This window comes from Tachysurus vachellii, chromosome 5, assembly GCF_030014155.1.
Source record: "Tachysurus vachellii isolate PV-2020 chromosome 5, HZAU_Pvac_v1, whole genome shotgun sequence".
NCBI classification, from domain to species: Eukaryota; Metazoa; Chordata; class Actinopteri; order Siluriformes; family Bagridae; genus Tachysurus; species Tachysurus vachellii.
Window position 1 is genome coordinate 23,692,919 of NC_083464.1, and position 9,230 is coordinate 23,702,148.

Genomic DNA, 9,230 nt, shown 5'->3' on the forward strand with positions numbered 1-9,230 from the left:
ATTTTGAGTATATTTGCAAACAATACTTGTCTTTTCATTTTGGGACAGCAACATAGCTGTAAGCTTTCTATACAGTTAACTAGCTTAAATTAGTTTCTGATCATTATCTTTGGACAGATGAAGTGAGACGTGTCTCAGTAGTAAAGCGTCAGTGTTCTGAGCTCCAGCAGTAGAAAAGTGTGTGATACACTAGAACATTGATGCAGAGCACTTCAGCTTATACATGTACTGTATATATGGTGATTGTTTTTTCTCTGAAGAAACATATACTATATTTTGCCATTGTTGAAAGGAACCAGTGTCAGCACTTTATAGGACAGTGTTAAAGTGGTAATTTACCCAAAATAAATAAATGCATAATTTTTTAAAAATAAAATATTGTTGATCAATTGCTGTGGTATAAAAGCTCAGCATATGCTGATATGTGAAAAAAAAATCATCTGGGAGGATGTTGTTTAAGAAACAGGATAGTGATGATCCATGTGCATTTAATAAAAATATTCTACATTAAATAAAAAAGTTTCAAAATGGCAAACAATGCAAAGGAAGATCAAATATGCAGCTGGTGTGACAATGCAAACGGCATGGCCTGAATGTGACATTATTGTTATACAGGAAATTTGAAAAAACAACCAAGTGTCTTGAATTGAGGGGAGAGCTCCCTCTGGTGGCGTGATGGTGCATTTCCCATGGCGGAAAACCTGCCAATTAAATGTGTTTTATCAGAATCAGGTTCAGAAGGAGCTTTATTGCCAAGTATGCTTGTGTATACAAGGAATCCAGTACACAGAGACAACAACAACACACAGATGTATAAATACAAATAGACAAAAAAATTGTATATTGAAATAATAAAAAAATAAATCTATGTACAGTCTATTCTGTTCCATTCTATCATCTACAGTGGAATCACACACACACACACACACACACACACACACACACACACACACACACACACACACACACACACACACACACAAACACACACCTAGGACACACACGCGCGCACACACACACCTAGCAGACACGCACACATACTGTATATTGAAATAATAAAAAAATAAATCTATGTACAGTCTATTCTGTTCCATTCTATCATCTACAGTGCAACTGTACATACAATTAATTCTTTTTTTAAATAGAATGAGATGCATGGATGTAAGATGGAGGTGGTAAGAAATAAATATAAGATTATTGCATATTGTTATTGCATAATTAGGGGAACCTTTAACTGTTCATGAGGTAAATTGTCTGGAGGAAGAAACTGTTCTTGTGCCTGATTGTGCTGGTATTTGGGGCTCTGTAGCGCCAGCCAGATGGTAAACGTTCAAAAAGTGGATGACTTGGATGTGAGGGATCCAGAGTGATTTTCTGAGGCCTTTTCCTCACTCTGGATATGTACAGTTCTTGAAGGGTGGGCAGGGGAACACTGATAATCCATTCAGCAGTCTGAACAAGGGTTCAGATGTCTGATTTTGTAGCTGAGCCAAACCAGACAGTTATTGTATTGATGTACAAATTATTTATTATGTAATTATGTTATATTTCTTATGTTCAATCACATGCAAGGAAAGAAAACTACTTGTTTCCTTGATTGTCCTGTCAAAGTATACTGACAACTACCAAGGCATATTTATCCCATTACAAAGTATTTTATTTAACCCTTAACAAGGAGTAACAAGTATTTTCAGCTGGATTATTAAGAGTTAAAGGGGTAGAGGTGACTGAACAGTCTCTTCCTGTCGAGTTTATTAGGAAGAAGAAGAGAAACCTAATGAATAAATTCACATCAGGAATTCAAACAGCTGTTTGTAAACACCAGCAAATTCTCAGCAAATATTCTCTCATAAACCTTTGCCATAATTAAACCATCAATTCACCAGTGTGAAGATATTTAACCATTTAGATAGTATGAAAAGAATGAATTGATTGAATGGGGATTATATGGTCTGAGACCATCATATTATTAAGTTTTAGAAATTCCCTGGTATAAATAAACAAACCTCATCACTGTGCGTTTCAGCTGTTTCCACTAGAGGGCGCACTGTAAACACAAGCCGAGTGAGTCTATGGTCTCTACACACATTCTTCACGTTCACTATTGCATTGAGCTCTATTTTACGCATAAATGGAACAAAGCAATGATAAGTCGACGTCGATGGTCGAGTTTTTAATAAGGAATAAACATCTAAATCTAGTTTTTTTCTTATTTGCCAAAAAATAAATAAATAAATAAAAAAACATGTGGTTTTCAAACAATACAATTTCAGCCTCCACTTTTCCACCACGCATTAATAGTAAATTTAAGTGTAATGAAGCATCATCTGGACTCACTTGGGAATCCTCTATATATCTAAAGTCTTCATGCGCGTGCATTTTGACGTGTTGGAACGCTGAGAACACTTAGAACGCATTGCTCATTGTGACGTCATAGAGAGCCAGTTCTAACGTTCTAATATTTAGATTCGAAGTATTTGGCATGACGTTATCAAAAACAAAACACAGCGAAAGGATGAGGTATGGCTCTACTGGTATCTTCACTTTTACTAAGAAACTAGTTCAGATATGTTTCTGTATTTCTGCAAAAATATATAAATCTGTCTATTGATCTTAGTATCTTTTATTTATGGAGCACGTTTTAAAAGACAACAAGCATACAACAAAATCCTCTCAGCTATTGAATATATCTAAGCAACTAGAAAAGACAAATAAATGAAAAATAATAAATATTAGCTGTTTCACTTGCTGCGAACATCTTTTATTGATTAAAGTTAATATTACTAATGATGTACCGCTGAATCAATAAAGATATTTGTTGTGTTGCTTATTTACTTGTGTGATTAACTGAAATTCAAACAAATAATCTTAGAACTATAGCATTTTAATTTGTTAAAATAAATTTGTTTTGCTTTACATCGGTGTGATATTTTTTCCAGTTTTTTCTGCACTGAGGAAAGATTTTCAAAGATGAGAAGGAGTCAGAAAGAGACACATGAGCAGCAAACTGTGAGGAGATTTTAATTTTTGAAAAGCATGAATGAATAGCAATGTTAAAATGTCACATACTGTATTTATGTTTTTTATTGTAATATTACAGATCCTGGAAATAAAGGGAGGCAAAAAGGACATACTGTCCAGGTAAAGTCAGTACATCATTTCACACACACAGGACGTTTATTATAATGAGTACGTTTTCACCAGAATAGCCAAGATGTTTAGAGATATTACGGTCTTTGACCTAATGATAGGACACCATCTGAGATCAGAAGTGAAATGAGAATTAAAATGTGTGTAAAGTCTTTTATATGAAGTTTTAATTTGATAGTGTTTGTGTTTTAAAGCAAAAAGACAGAGATGACAATCACTCCAGATCTGAGTAGCAGTGCACCACCACAGCAAACTGAAGGACCTGAGGGAGATCCGGTAAGCTGTTCACTAAAGTATTTATTTAGTTGATGCTCACTTTATATTTCTGGATGTATTTTGATTTTTTAAATGTTTTATTTTGTGTGCCATAGTGCTAGATAGTGTAATAGTTTACAGGGTTTGTGTCATACCACTAAAAAAAAATCCAAGTGAACCATGTTGAATAAAACAATGCTTGACAGGTGATTTGAGGGAAACATTGCAACAAAATAATTAGTGTTTTGTGTATAAACAATGGGTCATATTTGAGGGTTTAATACAGTAATTGTGTATGTAGCTACAGACGTTTTCTTTACAGGAGAGAGCATCAAATTAAACAAAATATTTGGGTTATTATGATTAATTACAGGGGGACACGGTGGCTTAGTGGTTAGCACGTTCGCCTCACACCTCCAGGGTTGGGGGTTCGATTCCCACCTCCGCCTTGTGTGTGGAGTTTGCATGTTCTCCCCGTGCCTCGGGGGTTTCCTCCGGGTACTCCGGTTTCCTCCCCCGGTCCAAATACATGCATGGTAGGTTGATTGGCATCTCTGGAAAATTGTCCGTAGTGTGTAAGTGGGTGAGATAGGCACAGGCTCCCCGTGACCCGAGGTAGTTCGGATAAGCGGTAGAAAATGAGTGAGTGAGTGAGAGTGATTAATTACACATCGTAAAAGACTTGTATATTTTTTACAGACTGAAGTATATTGAGTCTAATTTTTATTTTAGGCACACAGTGAAGATAGTCCGGGTGCCATAGAAAAAGAGAACATCCATCTATCACCCATTAAAACTACCAGATCAACTCCTCCCACAAAGTTCTCAGGACAGGTTGACCTAGCAGATGCTGGTAAGTTATAAAATATTTAATTTTATCAGAGCACCGTGACTTGTATACCAATCAGTAATAATGCACACAAAACTAATTGCATGTTTTATATGTAATTGAAAGGACTTGCAGCAAAGAACCCTGAGATGCTGAGATTTTTTGAGAGGAGTCAGAGACTGGATCTGAACAGATTTTCTTCATTCAGAGACATGATGCGCTGGGAAAAGAAAAATGAATATGTAAGTGTCGTGATGCAGGACAAAGGCGAGCAAGGATCCAAATGCAGTCTAAAGTTTAATTATCCAAAACACAAGAAACAGACAAACAGACAAAACACAGTGCTAACAGGGAACGGGAACATAGAAACAAACTTTCAACATGTAACAACGACCAACACCAGGGAAGTGGACGAACAGAGTATATATAGCTGACAGGAACCAATGACAAAGCAGAGACAATCAGAGACAAAGACAACACACCTGAGGGGATGATTGAGTTCAATCAGTGTCCATGGGAACAAACAAGTGGGCGGAGCAAACAATTAACAACAGGGAAAGACAGCAGACAGAAACAGGGCAAAAACACAGACAGACTCATCACAGTAAGAAACCTATACAGCAAATCTCAGGTGTATGCCATAGTGCTAGATAGTGTAATAGTTTACAGGGTTTGTGTCATGCCACTAAAATAATTTCACACAAGTGAACCATATTGGATAAAACAATGTGAGACAAGCGTGAGTTGATGGGAACATTGCAACAAATTAACTAAATTAACAAATGAACTAAATTAATATCCATCCATCCATCCATCCATTTTCTACCGCTGGTTACCGATGGTTCTCAACCGGAAAAAGGTGGCTTGCTCCCTTCAGGTTGGTGGAGAGCTCCTGCCTCAAGTGGAGGAGTTTAAGTATCTTGGGGTCTTGTTCACGAGTGAGGGAAGGATGGAGCGGGAGATCGACAGGCGGATAGGTGTATCTTCTGCAGTGATGCGGTCGATATACCGGTCTGTTGTGGTGAAGAAGGAGCTGAGACGCACGGCGAAGCTCTCTATTTACCAGTCGATCTATGTTCCTACCCTCACCTATGGTCATGAGCTTTGGGTCATGACCGAAAGGACAAGATCCCGGATACAGGCGGCCGAAATGAGTTTCCTCCGCAGTGTGGCTGGGCGCTCCCTTAGAGATAGGGTGAGGAGCTCGGTCACTCGGGAGGAGCTCAGAGTAGAGCCGCTGCTCCTCCACATTGAGAGGAATCAACTAACGTGGCTCGGGCATCTGTTTCGGATGCCTCCTGGACACCTCCCTGGGAGGTGTTCCGGGCATGTCCAACCGGGAGGAGGCCCCGGGGAAGACCTAGGACACGCTGGAGGGACTATGTCTCTCGGCTGGCCTGGGAATGCCTTGGTATTCCCCCGGAAGAGCTGGAGGAAGTGTCTGGAGAGAGGGAAGTCTGGGCGTCCCTGCTTAGACTGCTGCCCTGTGACCCGGCTAAATTAACATATTCAGAGTTTAGTTAAATGTGTAGTGAAAATTTAATACTGTTATTGCGCATTTTGGTATTCAGATGCCAGATGCATCTGTTATTTTCTTTTCTTAGGGTTATTTTATTAATTCACACATTGTAATAGACTTGTATATTTTTTACAGGTTGAGATTCTGAGTCTAAAATTAGTCTGATTTTTATTTTAGAAATATAGCCTGGATGCAACGGAAAAAGAGAACATCCATCTACCACCCATTAACACCACCAAAACAATCCCTCCTCTAATGATCTTAGAAGAGGTTGAAGGAGCAGATGCAGGTTATGAAATATTACATTTTATCAGAGCACAGTGACTTGTATACCAATCAGTCTTAATGCACAAAAAACTAATTGCATGCTGTATGTAAATAAAAGTACTTAGACCAAAAAGCCCCAAAACACCAAAGAGGCAGAGAATGGATACAGTTGGTCTTTCCCCATTCAGAGCCATGATGTGTGAGGAAAAGGCAGATGATCAGGTAAGAGAAACATTCAGTAAGCCTCAGGGACTTACTCTGTACTTCTTTAAGTAAATATGTGTGACCAAATTTGATTCAACTCTGAATTTGCAGACTACAAACTTTCATCATACATGTAAAAATATAATATGCTTAATATAATATACTTAATATGTTCATTAATCACAATGCACATGACATTAATGCTAAAGGGCTTAGCCACTGTGTGAAACAGATCATTTATATGTACTTTAATTTAGAGGCAGTGAAACTAAGCAGAAGAGCTTCATAGGATGTTCATAGGATTTCTTTGCTTTGTGCTTTAAGAAACAGTTGCTGAACATCATGGAACCTGTGACAAGCATATACATGATGAACTATTCAGCAAAACAGAAGGGGGTGGTAACATTTAATGTTGAGGAAGATGTGCAGACTCTGAAGGACAATATTAACTCCATAAGAATGTCCACCTATATCCAGTTGTACAAAGAATCTGACCAGTCTTCTGTACCTGAACTTAAATTTGAGGATGAGGGCATCTTGGCTGCACCTGAAAGCATGCACGAACTTGCTGAACCTCTGACATCAAAAGTCAAATCTGACTTTGTTTTGACTGCAAGTGTATTTGAGAAAACCAGACCTCTTGACGTTACCTCTCAAAGGATTCAGATGACTGGATGCCAGGAATATGCTTGGCCTGTCCCTTCACCACCTTCTGGTGATAAGCCAAGTAAGGGAATCTTTTTATGACACATAGTTCATAAAAAACGATTTGACATTTTTCTAGTCTTTTAAATATTAATTACTTAGAGTGATGTGGAGTGACAGAGTGATTTTCTGTTGTTATACTCTGGGTGTTAAATTATTCTGAAGTATTAAAATCACAGCACATTATGAACCATCCATTCATAATCTTTTCTTTTTTGTGTCCAAATTTTAGATGTCCCCTGAGGTGGACACTCAGTGTAAAAGCCAGGTCTTTGCCGAACATTTTCCTGAATGTAGAAAATGGCATTCTTGACCAGTCTCACCAAAAGGTCAAGGCAGTGTGGAAGCCATGATAATGTCACATCTGTGAGGAAGTTTTGAGCAGAACTTAAATAAAAAAAGAAAAAAGGTGACTGCTCTTATTGCTTAACAAAATTTTCCCAAAAATGTGGCACAGTATGGTGGTTTTTTTTTTTTTTACTGAAAATAAAATAAAATTAATTTGTCTCTTTTTTACTAAGAAATACGGGAAAATTAAATTAGTTGTAAAAATTGAATTTGAGAGTATAATAAGTGTGAGAAAACGATCAATCTCAATCTTAACCTGTAAAAACATATCATGTAAAACTACAGTAACACACTGGCAGCAGGACTTCCAGCTGTTTAATGTCGTATTTTTCATCTATCCTGTATTCTGAATTACAGTTTCTTACTGTTTTAATAGAATACATAAAATGCATTTTTATCATGACAGACTAAAAATTATGGGCCTGTATTCATAAAGATTCTAAGAATGAACTCAGACAGCTCCTAATTTAGCCTAAAGATTTATAACTAGGAATCTTAGTTATTCTTAACTCATGAGTTATTCAGGACTGAAGGTGTGTAACATTTTTTAAAGAAAGCATGAGTGAGAAGGCAAAACAAATGTATTTTATTTCTTATAGGACTGGTTAATATGTAAGGCATAACAGAATGGCACATCCATTAAAACAAAATATAAAAAGAAAATAAGGAAATAATCCCTGTTCAAAAGTATAGGGATAATATTGTGTATTGCCCACTTTAGCATCAACGATGGCATGCAGTCTTTTGCAAGAGGTCCTTAATTCTCTCAGGTGGTGTAGCTGCACCTTCTTGGCAAAATGCATCCAGTTCCTGTAAATTTTTTAGTTGTTTTGCCCAAACTGAATGTTTGAGATCTCCCCAAAGTGGCTGAATGATATTGAGGTTAGAAGGACAGCCTCCAGAACCTTCACCTTTTTCTGCTGTATCTAATTGAGGGTTAACCTTGCCTTGTGCTTTGGATCATTCTCATATTGGAATGTTCGAGATCGTCCCATACGCAGCTTTTGTGCTGTAGAATGTAAATTATCTGCCAGTATTTTCTGATAACATGCTGCTTTCATCTTGCCATCAATTTTTTACTAACTTCTCTGTGCCACTGGAACTCACACAGCCCCAAAATATAAAAGATCCACCACCACCATGCTTTACAGTGGGTATGGTGTACTTTTCACTGTAAGAATTGTTGACTCCTCTCCAAACAGAGCGTTTATGGTTGTGACTAAAAAGTTTAATGTTGGTCTCATCACGCCGAATGACTGCTCCCGAAGCTGTGAGGCTTGACTAAGTGCCGTCTGGCGTACTGAAGGAGGGCGAAGCAGGTAGTTCAAGTACATTCTTATTGTCCTCCCTGAAACAACACCACCACTTTTTTGCAGATCAGCCTGTATTTCAAAGTTGTTTGTGGGTTTGTCTTTTGTGTCCTGAACAATTCTTCTGGCAGTGGTGTGTGAAATCTTTCTTGGTCTACCTGACCGTGGCTTAATATCAACAGAACCCCTCATCTCCTAGCCCAGGGTCCGTATTCATGAACATTTTTAGTTGATCCTAGTGACGGAATTTTAAGAGAGAGAGAGAGAGAGAGAGAGAGAGAGAGAGAGAGAGAGAGAGAGAGAGATACTAACGTCTCCAAAACAGAGCTGAAATGCCATAGCGGCAGAAATGATATAATTTTGCACTATGTCTTTTCTGCGCTGTTGGAGATATTTACACTTACATGTACATTAATTACATTTGTAACATACAGACATACATTTACTGGCCAATCAATCACAGTCTTCAAAAGATTGTGTCATACCTAACAACGGGGCCAGCCTTGCTGGGAAGCTAGCCTCCTCTCTGCCTAAAGTTTTTGTATTGTCCTTGCTCAAAGTTGCTCTGAGATCGCTCTTCAAATAAGATTAGAATTATTTTTTGCTAAATTAGGAGCTGTCTGAGATAGTTTATGAATACAGG